Genomic DNA, 18085 nt, shown 5'->3' with positions numbered 1-18085 from the left:
ACGCCTCTCGTATTGTTGCGATGTCGCTGTGGCCTTCGGGGATTGGCCGTCAGAAAGACCTCGCGCCGGACGTGGACCTATCAGAAGCGGCCGCTGGACGGCGAAGATGGAAGGGAAAGCGCGATAGGGCGGGAGGAGGCCGAACGCGACTTGTCAATCCGGAGGCGGGAAGTTGATCGTGGTTGGTGCGCAGCGCATAGCGTCACCTGTTGGCCTACCACTCCCATAATTCCTTGCCGCCGGCTTGGTCGGCGGGGGTAGAAGGGAATTGAAGTCCACCACGTCTGCAGTCTTCCGCATTTCGTAACCGCGTTTACTGTTGTTGCTGCGTTCCCATAAGAAACAAGGCTATGCTAAAATTAGGTTGCTTGTGAATCAGCAGCCTGTGGTGGGAATGCAGCCGTTGCCTTAGAACGAGGCCTATGCCAGGCAGTCACATTAATAAATAACTCTATTATGGTGGATTTGGATAACATGAATGCAGCAACTCCGTTTTACAGCCTTTTAGCTCTTTTTAAAAAGTGACAGCTTTTGCTTTTAAATTGAGATTTGGCGCCTGGAAAACAGATCGAGAAGAACCTTGGATTTAACAGATTAACAGAGTTGGAAGGTCATCTAGTCCAACCCCCCCTCCTGCCGCCCAAGCAGGAGACCATACACCATTCTTGAAAGTCTCCAATGATGAAACAACAAAATACAAAACAACAAAACAACAAAATACCTTATCCCACCAGACTTGAAATCCTAGGCTTAGAAAACTTGGAACTCCGTCGCCTTCAACAAGACCTAAGTTTAACTCACAGAATCATCTATTGTAATGTCCTTCCTGTCAAAGACTACTTCAGCTTTAATTGCAATAATACAAGGGCAACCAATAGATTTAAACTTAATGTAAACCGCTTTAATCTAGATTGCAGAAAATACGACTTCTGCAACAGAATCATCAGTGCTTGGAACACTTTACCTGACTCTGTGGTCTCTTCCCATAATCCTAAAAGCTTTAACCAAAAACTTTCTACTATTGACCTCACCCCATTCCTAAGAGGACCATAAGGGGCGTGCATAAGCGCACAAACGTGCCTACCGTTCCTGTCCTATTGTTTTTCTTTTCTTCTTCCTATATATGTTTATATGTGTATATACTATATAATCTTTTTGTATGATGTTGTGACAAAATAAAATAAATAAATAAATGAAGCTCCCACAACTTCCGAAGGCAACTTCTGTTCCATGGGTTGATTGTTCTCACTGTCAGAAAATTCCTCCTTATTTCCAGGTTGAACCTCTCCTTGCTCAGTTTCCATCCATTATTCCTTGTCAGGCCTTCAGATGCTTTGGAAAATAGCTTGACCCCCTCCTCTCTGTAGCAGCCCCTCAAATATTGGAAGACTGCTATCCTGTCTCCCCTGGTCCTTCTCTTCACTAGAGTAGCCATGCCCAGTTCCTGCAACCGTTCATCATATGTTTTAGTCTCCAGTCCCCAAATCATCCTAGTTGCTTTTCTCTGCACTCTTTCTAGAGTATCAACATCTTTTTTATAGTGGTGACCAAAACTGGATGCAATAATCTAGGTGTGGTTCTAAATTGTTTTACTACCAGTTCTGTGGGCATGGCTTATTTTGTGAGTGTGGCTCAATGATCATGTGACTGGGTAGGCATGGCCAATTCAATGTCACTCACGTCAAGAGGTGTCCCTTCCCCTCCCAGCCATTCCTTGTCACATCCAGCCTCAACGTAACTGTAGTTCTGTAAAATGTTGTTCACCTTTTTTCAGCTTTATTATTTACATACTATAGATGCAGTTTCATGGACCACTGAAAAGAGGAAATGGCTCACATGCTTTGCCCAAGAGTGTGATAGGTAACAGGCTTTTAAGGGCTGCCAGAAAGAAGGGGAGGGCAATGTATTTTCCAAAGCATCAGAAGGCAAAACAAGAAGCAATGGCAACCTAAAACTAAGGAGAAACTTCCTGACAGTGTGAACCAATATAGGTGCAGAAATATTTCAGTCATAATTTCACATATAAAATAGCCATTTGTGTAATACAACCTGCATATTGCTCAAAACAGTCATTTAAATTATGGCTGATGTTTGACAGCAAGTCTAAAAGTCAAAGATTACAAGAGTGCTTCTTTTTCTGTATCACAAAATATCACATACCAGGAATAGCATATTAAGATGGACTTATGCAGTGGTGGGTTTCAAAATTTTTCATTACTGGTTCTGTGGGCGTGACATGGCGTGACGGGAAGGTTACTTCAAAATCCCCATTCCCTCCCCACCCCACCCCATCCCTCTAACCTGCTCTGGGAAGGAATCAAACTCCCCACTCTTCATTTCCCCAAATAAAATATTACTCATAAGAAAAGGCTACCAGAAAAGCAAGGAAAAATCAAGCTGTTAACAAGGAACCTGCCTGATACTCATTCCACATTCCTGCCAGCTGCACAAAGGAAACTTTGTAAGAAGAAAACAGCTACCGGTGCTTAGAGATAATAGAAAGTGGAAGCTGGAAGTTTGGCTCCATTTACAAGCAGGTAGAAAACTCATTCAAGACAGGATATTTCACAATGGAAATCGCCCAAACCTTTTTAGAAACAAAGCCCATGTTACACAAACCCCAAAACTTCAAAAACAGAACCATATAAGAATCCCTCTTCTTATCCAGTTTTATTTATTTATTTTTTTATTTTATTTTGTCATAACTATATACACAAGCATCACACAAAAAGATTATATAATATATAAACATATATATGAGAAACAAGGAAGTTTAAGCATATATATATATATATATATATGTTTGTATGTAGGTCTTTGGTTATTCGGGTTTTCTCCCGCGGGAGAAAACCCGAATAATATATATATATATATATATATATATATATATATATATATATATATATATATATATATATATATATATAGGAAAAGAACCTAGACAGGAACGGTAGGCACGTTTGTGCTCTTATGCACACCTCTTAAAGTCCTCTTAGGAATGGGGTGAGGTCAACAGTGGATAGATTTTGGTTAAAGCTTTTGGGGTTATGAGAAGAGACCACAGAGTCAGGTAATGCATTCCAAGCACAGATAATTCTGTTACAGAAGTCATATTTTCGGCAATCCAAATTGGAGCGGTTGACATTAAGTTTAAATCTATTGGTAGCTCTTGTATTATTGCAGTTGAAACTGAAGTAGTCTTTAACAGGAAGGACATTACAATAGATGATTCTATGAGTTAAACCCAAGTCCTGTCGAAGGCGACGGAGTTCCAAGTTTTCTAAACCCAGGATTTCAAGTCTGGTGGGATATTTTGTTTTTTATGGAGGAGTGGAGAACTCTTCTCGTAAAATACCTCTGGACACGCTCAACTGTATTGATGTCAGAAATGTGGTATGGGTTCCAGACAGGCGAGCTGTAATCAAGAATTGGCCTAGCAAGTGTTTTATATGCTCTGGTCACTAGTGTGGTGTTTTTGGAAAAGAAGCTACGTAAGATTAGGTTAACAACTCTTAGAGCCTTTTTTGCTATGTAGTTGCAGTGGGCTTTGGTACTTAGATCATTAGATATGAAAACTCCAAGGTCTTTGACAGGGTGGGGGTCATCTGTAAGGTAATGTCCATCAAGCTTGTACTTAGTGATTGGGTTCTTTTTTCGCCCCTTCATTACATCATCTCAGTTGTACCACCCCCAGCAGTTCAAACTTCAACCAAACATAGCTCAGGCAAACTCCTAGGATTTGTACATGGCCCCATGGGTGTCTAACAACAGCCAATAAAATACATGATCTTCCACAGGAACAGGAAGTTCAAGTGCAAAGCCCAAGAGAAGGTATAACACACCCACCCACACACTCTCAACTCCATGTGGTCAGCTGCCTGGGACCTCAAACCCATATGGTCCTGTTCATCAAGAAATGGACCCTCTTTCCAATCAGCATCCATTTTGTCTCTAGTGTCTTTCTCCTGGCTTAGAACTGAACCAGATGGATATTACTTCCAACAGTTTCTTGCCTGAGCAGGGGTTGGGTAGAAGACCTCCAAGGGCTCCATCCCTTGATCTACCCACATAAATTAATCATCTTACCAAGGAGCCACTTCAAATATTCTGTATTGCCAAACTAATGCTGTTGGTGTTTTTCTTAATCTGATACAGATCACAAGTACTAAAGAGTGAATTCGTTTTTTCTTCCAACAAGAACTCTCTTATTTTACAAAATTGAAGGGCCTGTTCCTGACTTCCAACCTTCATGCTGTCTATTGTTTCTCTACTTTCCTCCCTATTTTAATCTGGACCCTTCAGATCACTTTACAGGGACAAGGATTTTCTGTTTACTTTAATCTATAAATGTCTATCTCAGCCTTTTATCTCCATGTTCCTATCTGTTTGTAGGGGGATATTTTCCTACATTATCTACAGTATTTATTAAGTTCCTTTGCTCAAGTGCTGGAGTCAATATCTTCATTTGCATTTGAAAGTCCTTCTCTGAAGACTGGCAAATGGAGATTTTCTCTCCTCTCCAGCACTCAAGAGGCCTCTCTTCCCGGAACTAATTTTTTATTTTATTTTATTTATTTGTCAAACACAACAATATATATAAGTATAAATAACCATACAAATTGGGAACATTAGGACAGGAACGGTATGGTTTTTTTTGTGGGGTTCTGTCCCTGGGATGTTGCACACACAGTGGACCTGTTTTGGGACTTCGGCAGATTCTGGGTCAAAGTCCTTTTGGCTACCTCTCAGCTCCAAATCTTGCACGTTTTTTCCCTGTTGTGTATGTTCCCATTGGAGGGAATTTCAGCGGGAAAACATTTAAATCCTATTGGTTGTCAACTGATCCAGGTGTGTATAAAAGGAGAGCATCCTGCCTGTGTTTTTTGCTGTGTCTCACTCTAAATAAAAGAGTGTTGTCACAAGCCTGGTCTCGAGTCTCCTCAATTGTCCAATCTAACATTGGCGACGAAGGTGAACCACTGATCAGAACCACCCGGGCCAGCTGCACGGACCAGGGACGAAGAGAACCAGCCCTCCTGAGTAGCTACCGAGATGGCTAAATCTGCCAGCAATCTGAGACCCTTCGATCGGGCAGAAGAATCTTGGGACATGTTCATGGCAAGATTCAATTGTTTCCTCGAGGCAAACGACAACCATCTACTGCCGGACAATCGGAAAAGGGGACTTTTCCTTCACAATTGCGGTCCGAGGTTTTTCAGAATGGCGTCGGCCCTAACGTCTCCTAGACCAGTCTAGCAAGTCGATTGGACCATCCTAAAGGACACACTTCGAGCTCACTACGCACCGGCCCCATCGAAATACGCCCAGCGGTACGAATTCCGCCAGCGGTTCCAGCTAGAGGGAGAATCAATCACCGACTTCATCGCTGCGCTTCAAGACGCAGCCACCATGGCCGACTACAAGGAATCCCTAGACGAAGCCCTGCTAGAACAGTTTCTTTGTGGCATAAGGGATGTCCAGCTAAGACAACTACTCCTAGCGAAGCACAACCTATCATTGCAAATCGCGATTGATGAAGCTAAGGGGTATGAACTGTCCAACCTAGCCGCCGCAAACATGCAACAGCCAGAGGCAAGCAAGGCTCTGGCAGCCACATGGACTGCCCCAGTTCACTACGAGTCCGCCCAAGCAGAGCCGCCAGGTACCAGCTCAACCGAAGAGGGGGAGGAAGAAGCCGAGGCAGCGGCAGTTTGCTGAACAGATTGCCCCCCCCCCGAAATAGCGGATTCGCCTGTTCCAGCTGCGGGGGAGGCCATCAAAGAAACAACTGCCGTTTTCGTGATGCAATGTGTCGCCGCTGCGGGAAGAAAGGCCATTTGGCCCAAGTCTGCAGGGCTACACTGCCGATTCAATCTTCCTGCCAAAGAGACCGCGGAGAATGGCGGCCAGCTAGCCAGTAGCCGTTACCGCGCAAGCGCGAACAAAATGGCCACCACAAAAAGAGCGTGAATGTCAAGGTTCCAGAAAACCCTCTTCTGCATAAAACAAAAAACTCTGAAGCCATTGTCTTTCAAAGTTCTTTACTAGCATAAGGAAACTGGCACACGATGAGTGAAATTCCAAAATTGAAACTTCCGGATTCTTTTCTCAGTTATACAAACCCCAGGAGTCCCACTCCCCAACCCCTTTGCTGGTCACATGGTCCAACCTTCTTCCACTTTATTCGAAACCTCCTCTTGCCACTCCTTCTGCAGATGCGAACACAATCCGACCTTGACCGCTTGAAGAATGTAACCATACCCATCACCCCCCCTTCTTCCCCTCAGGGGAGAAATGTGGCAGCGTCTGGAAACCTACAGCCTAGTATGGTTTCCAGGCCTGACAGGGAATTCAAACCAAGTCACCATTGGCAGCACTGGCACAAAACCAGAAGAAAAAAGGTACACCATGGTCACCGTGGACGGACAGCGGATCAAAATGGAGATCGACACCGGATCACCCATCACCATCGTATCCTGGTTTACAGTTCGAGAATTGTTGCCGCACATAAAGAGGAATCAACTACAAACACAATACCTGCGAATACGCGACTTCCAAGGGAACAGAGTTCCCGTGGATAGCATCGCCACCGTAAACGTTGTTTATGGGCAACACTAAATGCCCCTCTGGGCACCATCGTATGAGGCGACCACCCAAGCCTCATGGGCTAGGATTGGATCCGTCCCCTAGGAATCGGTCTCTACAGAGTGCTAGAGATTCAAGCAGACTGCCAATACATGAAGGACGACCTACTTCGCGAATTCCAAGACGTTTTCGCGGGAACCTTGGGCAAGTACATGGGGACCCCTATTTCCTTCAACCTAGACCCTGGGATAGCACCCATTAGACTAAAAGCGAGGAGGGTCTCCTTTGCCCTTAAACCCAAAATAGATAAGGAACTGGACAAGTTAGTCCAGCAGGGAATCCTCGTCCCCATCGACCGTGCTCGATGGGAAACCCCCATAGTAACTCCCATCAAATCCGATGGGTCTGTCCGCATCTGCGCAGACTACAAGGCAACCCTAAACAAAGCCCTACAGAAGAGTGCCTATCCAGTGATAGTAGTGCAACATTTGCTGCACTCGTTGGGTTCAGGGAAAGTTTTAGCAAAACTTGACCTAGCCCAGGCTTACCAACAATTGCCCGTTGATGATGCCATGGCAGAAGCGCAGACAATAGTGACCCACAGAGGGGCATTTAAATGCACCCGTTTACAATTTGGAGTTAGTGTGGCACCAGGACTTTCCCAAAACCTGATGGAAAAACTATTACAAGGAATTCCTGGGGTAGTGCCTTATTTCGATGATGTCTTAGTATCTGCTGACAACCATCACCAGCTAACGATTAGACTTCGAGAAGTCCTGACGACATTTAGAAACGCAGGACTTCAATTAAAACGAGAAAAATGCCAAATAGGGGTACCCTCAGTTGAATTCCTGGGCTACAGAATCAACCAGGCAGGCATCCACCCCATGGAGTCTAAAATTAAAGCAATAAAGGAGGCGCCCACCCCCAGGGATAAGACAGAACTACAAGCTTTCCTGGGCCTCCTGAATTTCTACGCTGTTTTCTTAAAACAAAAAGCCACAGTGGCTGAACCCCTTCACAGACTGTCAGCTAACAAAACACCTTGGGTCTGGGGCAAGGAGGAAGCAGACGCATTTTCTAAAGTTAAGGGACTCCTGACGGAGGACAGTCTCCTAATCCAGTATAATCAAACTGCCTTTGGTCCTAGTCTGCGACGCATCCCCTTTTGGAGTGGGGGCTGTCCTTAGCCATTGGCTGCTGAATGGCTCCAAGGCACCCATTGCTTACTTCTCCCGAACCCTGTCTAGCCCAGAAAGGAACTATAGCCAGCTGGACAAGGAAGCCCTGGCTGCAGTCTCTGGGGTAAAGAAGTTTCACGAATACCTTTTTAGGAGACGATTCGAACTCGTTACCGACCACCACCACCCCTTTTAGGACTGTTGGCTGGGGACCGACCCACTCCCATCGCACTATCACCTAGGCTGACAAGATGGGCATTGTTTCTGGCAGCCTACGACTACAAACTGGTCCACCGCCCCGGCAAAGATTTAACGCATGCCGATGCTCTAAGCAGATGCCCACTCCTGAGGCTGGTAGATGACCCAACCCTGGGGTCGCCAGCTCTGCTCATTGACTCTGTAGCAACGGGTCCATTGACTTCAACAGCACTAGCAAAAGCATCGTGCCGCGACATTCAAATAAGAACGGTCATGGGTTGGGTACTGAGAGGGTGGCCCACGGGCAGATTGGCAGATGAATTCAAGGGTTTCAGTAATAAGCAGAACAAGCTAGCCACACAAAGGGGTTGTTTGTTGTGGGGAGGCAGGGTTGTAGTACCTGTAGCATTAAGAACCAGGGTTTTGGAGCTGTTGCATGAGAGCCATCCTGGGATAGTTCGCATGAAAGGTCTTGCCAGAAGTTACGTTTGGTGGCCACAAATAGATAAGGACATAGAAAACTGGATTGTACAGTGCTCGCCATGCCAACTGTCTAGACCAGCCTCCCCCCCCCCCCGCCCCTGTAAAAGAATGGGAATGGCCCCGAAACCCCTGGTCCCGAATCCACATTGATTTTGCCAAAACTTCTTAATTATTGTAGATGCATATTCAAAATGGTTAGAGGTGTTCCTAATGAAATCGACAACAACTGAGGCAGTGGTCTGAGTTCTTCGGAAATTATTCTCAACACATGGCTTTCCGGACACCCTGGTATCCGACAATGGCCCCCAATTCACTTCATTACAATTCGAGAGCTACCTGGCCGGTCTGGGGATCCGCCACGCACTCTCGGCGCCTTACAAACCAACAACGAACGGTTTGGCTGAAAGATTTGTACGAGCCACAAAGGAAACATTAGCACGTTTGGGGCCAGGGGACTGGCAAGAAGGAATTGACACTTTCTTAACCGCCCAGCATGGCATGCCTTGCCCGGCAACGGGCCTAAGCCCGGCTGAACCTCTCATGGGGCGCAAACTTCATTGTACCCTGGACCGCCTCAATCCAAATTACTCCCCAGATAATTACCAGGCGGGAGGAGAGGGAACAAGGGACTTCAAAATAGGTGACCCAATTTTTGCAAGAAATTACTCGGAAGGTGTGACATGGTTAGTCGGTCAAATAGTAGAAAAAAATGGTTCCAAATCATATAAAATAGACATAGGAAACAGGAAAATTGAACGGAGGCATATCGATCAACTCCGTAAATGAACAGTCCAAAACTCCAGCCCTAACTACAATCTGATTGTTCCAATAGCTAACTCAAACCTGAGAGGACCGGTTGACTTACCTGAGGTCTTCGGTGTCCAGTGCTGCTCCGGTCCGCCGCTAGACTCCACCACCAACCCAGCAGCAAATAATCCACAAGGGTTTGAAGAAATAGCCACCAATAATCCACAAAACAGGGCCCCAATGGAAGAGCTGGGAGGTTCGGAAAGCACCTCCGACCAGCATGCTTCCCCCGCCAAAACTGAACTGCGCAGGTCAAGTAGACATAGGGAACGCTCTAGTTATCTACGCGATTACGTATGTTAAAATATGCAAGACCAAGGCAAAGTGCATTCGGGGGGGGGGGGGAGGAAGAGTGTTGTGTATGTTCCCATTGGAGGGAATTTCAGCGGGAAAACATTTAAATCCTATTGGTTGTCAACTGATCCAGGTGTGTATAAAAGGACAGCATCTTGCCTGTGTTTTTTGCTGAAGTCTCACTCTAAATAAAAGAACTGTTGTAACAAGCCTGGTCTCGGGTCTCCTCAATTGCCCAATCATTCCCATTGTCTGGACTACTGTTTTTCAAACAGTATTTTAAGGTGGGTGGACTTTAAGATATTCCCAGCCAGCATGCTGTGAGATGGGTAGACTTCTGTAGGAAGTTAGCACCCCTCCCCCCAGAAGAATGAAATATCTTAGGAAATATTAAATATTATTAAATATTAAAAAGGGCAGAATATTATATTTATATTAATATTATATTTCCCTGGATAAGAAATGGAGAAACAAGTTTTAAAGACAAAGCAGCTTCCTGCCTCCCCCCCATCTTTGTCAATGGGCCATCATCTGCAACACAATAGGACCCATCTAGCAACAGAAACTTACCACATGACACCTGGGAAGATTACATCAGCCAGCAAGGCTAGCTAAGACCCCCACCCCCTGGGAGTCTGACAACCAATCAGGACACTCTTCCTGTGCCCCAGGAAGTTCAAAGCTTAGAGAGAGCATAAAACCAGGGCGTGCACAGCACCTCGCCCCCTTTTCTGTTCAGGAACTCAAGCCATGTGAACCTGACCACCATTAAACCATCTTTCCAAGCAGCCTCCATGTTTCCAGTGTCTTTTTCCCCACTTGGAACTGAACCTGGATGGATATTTCTTTCAACACCAATTCCCATAATTTCCCAGCCAGCATGCTATGAGATGGCTGGACTTCAGTTCCCAGAATTCCCCAGTCAGCTTGCTTTAAGATGGGTGGGAATTCCCAGAATTCTCCAGCCAGCATGGTATGAGATGGATGGATTTCAACTCCCAACTGGTATGCTTTAAGATGAGTGGACTTCAACTCCCAGAATTCCCCAGCCAGGCATAAAGCATGTCTGGCCAGGGAATTCTGGGAGTTGAAGTCTACCCATCTTAAAGCAGGCTGGCTGGGGAATTTTGGGAATTGAAGTCCACTCATGTTCAAGTTGCCAAGTTGAGAAACATGGCTGTAGATTTCTGTCTGTATTGGCACGTACAAATCTGGAACAAGTAACTTTCAGCAAGATATTTGAGACCTTGGCATTCAATTAATGGTTGGGCGAACTTGTTAGGCGAGGCTGAAATAATTGCATCATTCTAAACTGTAGCAAGAGCCAGGCAACTTTTTATTTATTTATTTTGAATTGCTTTTATAATAACAACCCCAAAAGAAAAAGAAACAAAACCCAAGGATCATTATAATGCTAATCTGTACATTTTGAAAGAAGAAAAAAAAAGGTACACATAAAAAGTGATCTAAAAAATGAAAAAAATTACAACAGATAAAAAAGAATATAAAGAAGTACAATATATCATTATAGCAATTAACAGTTACATAAGAGCCAGGCAACTTATTATTCTGTTTACTTTTTACATCCACTTTCTATGCAAGAAACCAGTTTAACCATTTCAATTTCAGTCTTCTAGAACAGATCTTCCAATAGTCAAATAAGTCAGAAATCAGAATAGTAACTCAAGAAATAAGAAATATTTAACATTTAGAAGTGAGGAAGAAATTAAAACCATCTTAGATTATTATTATTTGGTTTTAACTCACTGTTAAGTACAGGTAGTCTTCAATTTACAAGAGGTTGTTTAGTGACTGTTCAGAGTTACAATGGCACTGAAAAAAGTGACTTATGACTATTTTTTTTTAAATTTGAATTTATATCCCGCCCTTCTCCGAAGACTCAGGGCGGCTTACAATGTGTTAAGCAATAGTCTTCATCCATTTGTATATTATATACAAAGTCAACTTTTATTGCCCCCAACAATCTGGGTCCTCATTTTACCTACCTTAGAAAGGATGGAAGGCTGAGTCAACCTTGGGCTTGGTGGGACTTGAACTTGCAGTAATTGCAAGCAACTGTGTTAATAACAGACAGACTTAGTCTGCTGAGCCACCAAAGGCCCCTTTTTTCACACTTATGACCATTTCAGCATCCCCATGACATGATCAAAATTCATACCCTTGGCAACTGGTTCACATTTATGATGATTGCATCTCGGGGTCACGCGCTCCCCTTTTGGGTCCTCCTGACAAGCAAAGTCAACGGGGGAAGCCAAGATTCACTTAACAGCCGTGTTCCTAACTTAACAACTGCAGTGATTCATTTAACCAATGTGGCAAGAAAGGACATAAAACGGGAAGATGAAGTGTATGGATCTCACATCATGCTGGCTGGGGAATTCTGGGAATTGAAGTCCACATATCTTAAAGTTGCCAAGATTGTGAAACACTGATCTAGCGACATAATATATAGAGCACTGCACACCAGAACAACTAGACACAAGAACAGTTTTTTCCCGAAGGCCATCACTCTGCTAAACAAATAATTCCCTCAACACTGTCAGACTATTTACTGAATCTGCACTACTATTAATCGTCTCATAGTTCCCATCACCAATCTCTTTCCACTTATGACTGTATGACTATAACTTGTTGCTGGCAATCCTTATGATTTATATTGATATATTGACCATCAATTGTGTTGTAAATGTTGTACCTTGATGAATGTATCTTTTCTTTTATGTACACTGAGAGCACATGCACCAAGACAAATTCCTTGTGTGTCCAATCACACTTGGCCAATAAAATTCTATTCTATTCTATTCTATTCTATTCTATTCTATTCTATTCTATTCTATTCTATTCTAATAGTTCTGCCTGTTTTGTTTTTTTAATGGTCTTCTCCAGTAAGTGGCTGGCATTACCAAAAATCAGGGACTATTTGCAGAAAGCCTTAGCTGCATGTTGTTCAGAAGCAGTTTCAGTCCCTAGAGATATAATTGTTATGGGTTTATGGAAGAAATTCACCTGGAGCCAACTCACCTGCAACTCCAAGTGCAGCGTGTCTTTTGCAACCTTGTGTGACTGGAAGCCTTTCTGGGTGGAATCAGATGCTGCTTTCACGTTGGGCAAGAGAGGAAGCGCCGGCCCAGGTTAAACAGCTAAGGCAATCCTGAAGCTAATTTACGAGAGTGGATTTTTAAAAGCCACACTACACAGTGAGGATCATCTCTCACACGAACGACACCAGGAAATGGCAGTGTGTGCATTTGTATTAGATTATAGAGGTAGTCCTTAGCTTATGATCACAACTGAGCCCAAAATTTCTGTTACTAAGCGAAACATTTGAGAAGTGAATTTTGGTCCCATTTTACAACCTTTATTGCCACAGTTGTGAAACACTGCAGTTGTTAAGTTAGTAACCTGGTTGTTAAGTGAATCTGGTTTTCCCATTGACTTTGCTCATAAGAAGGTTGGAAAAATTGATCACATGACCCCAGAACATTGGAACTATCATCAATATGAATCAGTTGCCAATCATCTGAATTTTGATCACATGACTATTGTAGGAATTTAGCACCCCCCCCCCTCCTAGAAGAATGAAATATTTTAGAAAATATTTAAAAGGCAGAATATATTTCCCTGGATGAGAAATGGAGAAACATGTTTTAAAGTCAAAGCAACTTCCTGCCACCCCCCACCTTTGTCAATGGGCCATTAAAGCCTCAGCCAAGCTCACTCATTCCCCCCCACCTTTGTCAATAGGTCAGAGGTAGAAACTCATTCTCCCCACCTTTGTTAATGGGCCATCATCATCTGCATCATAATAGAACCCATTTAGCAACTGAAACTCACCACAGGGCACCTGGGAAGATTACATCAGCCAGCAAGGCTAGCTAAGACCCCCACCTCCTGGGAGTCTGACAGCCAATCAGGGTACTCTTCCTGTGCCCCAGAAAGTTCAAAGCTCAGAAAAAGCATAAAACCAGGGAGCACACAGGATCTCAGCCCTTTTCTGTTCAGGAACTCAAGCCATGTGATTCTGACCACCATTAAACCATCTTTCCAAGCAGTCTCCATGTTTCCAGTGTCTTTGTCCCCACTTGGAACTGAACCCAGATGGATATTTCTTCCAACAATATGGGGACGCTGCAATGGTCCTAAGTATGAAAAATAGTCATAAGTCACTTTTTTCAGTACCCTTGTACCGTATTTCATTTGGTGAATGGTCACCAAATGAAATATTGTAAGTCAAGGACTACAGTAGCTGTATGGTGTGAATAGAAATTAGGGTCTTTGCTTTTAATTTTCAAATGTGTGTTGCATATTCTCTCTCAGCCGCTGAGTTCCAAAACCTAAGCAAAATTTGATCTGTTATTAATTGGATGGGAGACCACCAAGAAGAGCAGACTTAGGAAGTGAGGAGGAGGGGAAAGGGGAAGGCAAAACAGTTCCATATTGCTATCCATAAAATTTCCATGGGTTTTAAAAAAATCAAGTTCAGTTTGAGGGGAATCTTCAAGACATAGTGTAGAAAGTCAGCAACTTGAGAAATATTAAAAAGGCAGAATATATTTCCCGGATGAGAATTGGAGAAATGTGCTCTTGGAAAGCAGCCCCCACCTTTCTTAATAGCCCTCAGCAGATGTCAGCACTTAAGAAATAAAGACCTTATTGAGATCTAGGTAACTCTATTCATAGGCAAAAATTCCCTGCAGCAAGGTCTGAACAAAGGTAGGATTAGCCTTCAGCCACAATAGGAGTTGCCCAACAAGCCCCTTCATTGCATCAGCCCAAACCTCAACCAAACACAGCTCAGACAAACTCCTAGGATTTGTACATGGCCCCATGGGAGTCTGACAACAGCCAATGGAATACATGTTCTTGCACAGGAACAGGAAGTTCAAGTGCAAAGCCCAAGAGAAGGTATATAGCCCCCACTCTCAATTCCATGTGGTCAGCTGCACCAGGACCATGTGGTTGGTGGTTCCGTTCATTAAACCCTCTTTCCAATCAACCTCCATGTTTCCAGTATCTTTCTCCCAGCTTGGAACTGAACCAGCTTGGAACTGAACTAAGGGGCGTGCATAAGAGCACAAAAGTGCCTACCGTTCTTGTCCTATTGTTCCCTTCATTATATCAAATTGATATAATTGATGCATATTTTTAACATATATATATATATATATATTCTTCAAAATATGTTGTTTTATCTATGACAATTGTTTGTGTATACTGTTGTGACAAAAATAAATAAATAAATAAAAAGATGGATATTTCTTCCAACAATAGACAGCCAGACAGTTTCGTTAGATACAGACCCAGAAAAAGATTTCTTATCCTTTATTAATATGAACCATTTGAGACGCTTTCTTGTCTGCCAATAGCCACATTTTGCCAGGATTCAGAGTCATCTGCTCCTCTGCCCCCCGTGGTGGGCAGGGGGCTTGATGCAGTGTGGGCTCACCTGAGCTCAAGCTGTTCAGCTGGAACCAACATGATTGGGATTTAAGACTGGGCCACATTTTGAATGGGATTGAGAGATACAATCCCATTCTGGAAAAATACAGAGTGTCTGAAATCCATTGAGTTGTCTACAATGAAGTGTTTTTTTTGGAGGGGGACAGGATTCCAGCTTCTTAACTGTCCAAGTAGACGAGAGTATTATGGCCAGACTTTGGGAGAGCCCTGCATTAAGAAAGGGAGATGGGCATAAGAGAAATAAAAACGATGTACTGGCAGAGAATTTTTGTAGCTCAGAGTTGAAAGGGGGGGGGGGAGGGTCTTGGTGCTCTTTGAACTTGGGAAGTATACCCCAAAACGACAGTGCCAGAAACCTCACAGCACCAGAAACCTCAGAAAACAGTGCCAAGAGACCAGTGGTGAAATCCAATTTTTTTTTACTAACGGTTCTGTGGCCATGGCTTGGTGGGTGTGGTGTGGTTTGGTGGGCGTGGCAGGGGAAGGATACTACAAAATTTCCATTCCCACCCCACTCTAGGGGGATACTGCAAAATCCTCATTCCCACCTCACTCTGGGGCCAGCCAGAGGTAATATTTGCTGGTTCTCCGAACTGCTCAAAATTTCCACTATGGGTTCTCCAGAACCTGTCAGAACCTGCTGGATTTCATCCCTACAAGAGACTCAAGCCAGCCGTTCCCCCTTTAAGAAAACTCCAGGCAAAAGCACCAGCTGAAAGGAACACTTAAGTAGAGTCTTTAAAATAAGGGGAATCAGGCTAAAAATAAATTCTCCAAGGTAAACAGAAACTCCCTTTTTCCTGCCTCCCTGACAGGATTAATTCCTAGGACATGAAAAACAAAAGACCTGGGACCAAGATTAATCCAGGAAACCAGGAAAGCAAAACCCAGGGCGATGAGAAACACATAAAAACCCATCAAGCTGCAGGAGCTTCAGAGGGGAATTAAGCATAAAAGATTCAGTTACACTTCCAAGTTTGCTTGCAAGCCAAGAACTGTTTCACTACTTTTCTTGCCTTCCTGAATGAAAGGTTCCCTTTTCTGGGCAGCTGGCTTCCATGTCTATTTCTTCTCAGCATCAGTGACTGCTTCCCAGCTGGGAACGAACCAGGAGTTTTTCTTTCAACAGCTGTTTTCATGCAGATATTTCATTACCCAAACTAGTTAACATCATCAGTGCTAACCCCTCTCCTTTCTAGCACTGATGTGTAGGAAGTTAGCATCCACTCCTCTCCTACGAAAATGAAATATTCTAGGAAATATTAAAAAGGCAGAGTATTATATTTCCCTGGATGAGAAATGGAGAAACATGGTTTTTAGGCAGGAAACAGACTCACTCTTAATAGCATTCATAGGCAAATGCCCTCACCCAAGATCCAACAAAGGTAGGATTAGCCCTCTACCCAGTGGTGGGATTCAGCCAGTTCGCACCACTTCGGGAGAACCGGTTGTTAACTGAGCAGTTTGGCAAACTGGTTGTTGGAAGAAATCATTAGGGCAGAGAACCGGTTGCTAAATTACTTGAATCCCACCACTGCCTCTACCCATCTAGCAACAGAATTCACCACATCTCAGCTGGGAAGATTACATCACCTAGCAACGCTCAGCCAAGAGTTGAAAGAATTAAGGGAAATAGGTGATTGTACAGAAACATATTGATTTAAAAAGGATATTTTAAAAATTTCTATGAGGATTCAAAATCCCTTTTTAAAAAATTTGATAGAATGATGGAATAAATGGAGATACAGGCTAATGCCTGGAATTTCTCCTTTAACACCCATGGTGGAAATGGAGAAATTCACTAAGATTGAATTGAAAGAATGGATTAATAAACTTTTTATTTATATTTGCATTTGCATTTATATCCCTCCCTTCTCCGAAGACTCGGGGCGGTTTACACTATGTCAAGCAATAGTCTTCATCCATTTGTATATTATATATAAAGTCAACTTATTGCCCCCAACAATCTGAGTCCTCATTTTACCTACCTTACAAAGGATGGAAGGCTGAGTCAACCTTGGGCCTGATGGGGCTTGAACCTGCAGTAATTGCAAAGCAGCTGCTGTTAATAACAGACTGTCTTACCAGTCTGAACCACAGAGGCCCTAAAAGAAAATCAGATATATAAATGGGAAGACTGGAAGAACAAGATAAAGAATATAACCTAACTAAAGAACATTTTAGCAGATATTAAATTATATTGGTTGAATTTAATACAATTAGAGAAATGGATAAAAGTGGAAGAAAGATTTGAGGAGAAAGACAGTTAACAAAATTTGAAATGTTTATAAAAGAATGTGAGGTGAATGAACAATATATAGGTAAAGGAAGAATTGGGAAAATATATAGAATATTAACTGAATTAGAAGAGCAGGCAAAAGGTTTAAAATTAATTTGGGAATCAGATTTAGGAGCAATAAATGATAATGATTAAAAAATAATATAAGAATATGTCAGTTAGAGTTAAGGAAAATGGATATAAAGTAATATGGAGTTGGTACTTAACACCATATAAATTAAATCAAATTGATGGTAAATGTACAAAGATTTGTTGGAGGTGCAAGAAAGAGATTGGAATATATAAACCAGTGGTGGGTTTCAAATTTTTTTTATTACTAGTTCTGTGGGTGTGGCTTAGTGGGTGTGGCATGGCTTGGTAGGCATGGTTTAGTGGACATGGCAGGGGAAGGATACTATAAAATCTCTATTCTCACCCCACTCCATGGGAAGGTTACTGCAAAATCCCCATTTCCTCCTGATTAACTGGGAATTGGGAGGCAGAGAATAGATGGGGGTGGGGCCAATCAGAATTTTTACTACCGGTTCTCCGAACTATTCAAAATTTCCACTACTAGTTCTTCAGCACTGGCCAGAACCTGCTGAAACCCACCTCTGGTATAAACATATGTGTTTATTGTGATAGTATACAAAAAATATGGGACATAGTGTTTAGAGAAATTAGAATACTTTTGTATGTAAATTTAGACATGTCACCGAGAATTGAATTATTGTTGCTGGTGGAAAAACGGATATAAATGAAACAAAAAAAAAGAATT

This window comes from Ahaetulla prasina, chromosome 12, assembly GCF_028640845.1.
Source record: "Ahaetulla prasina isolate Xishuangbanna chromosome 12, ASM2864084v1, whole genome shotgun sequence".
In the NCBI taxonomy this organism is placed as follows: Eukaryota; Metazoa; Chordata; class Lepidosauria; order Squamata; family Colubridae; genus Ahaetulla; species Ahaetulla prasina.
The sequence above is the reverse complement of the archived record's forward strand: the minus strand, read 5'-3'. Positions refer to the sequence as shown.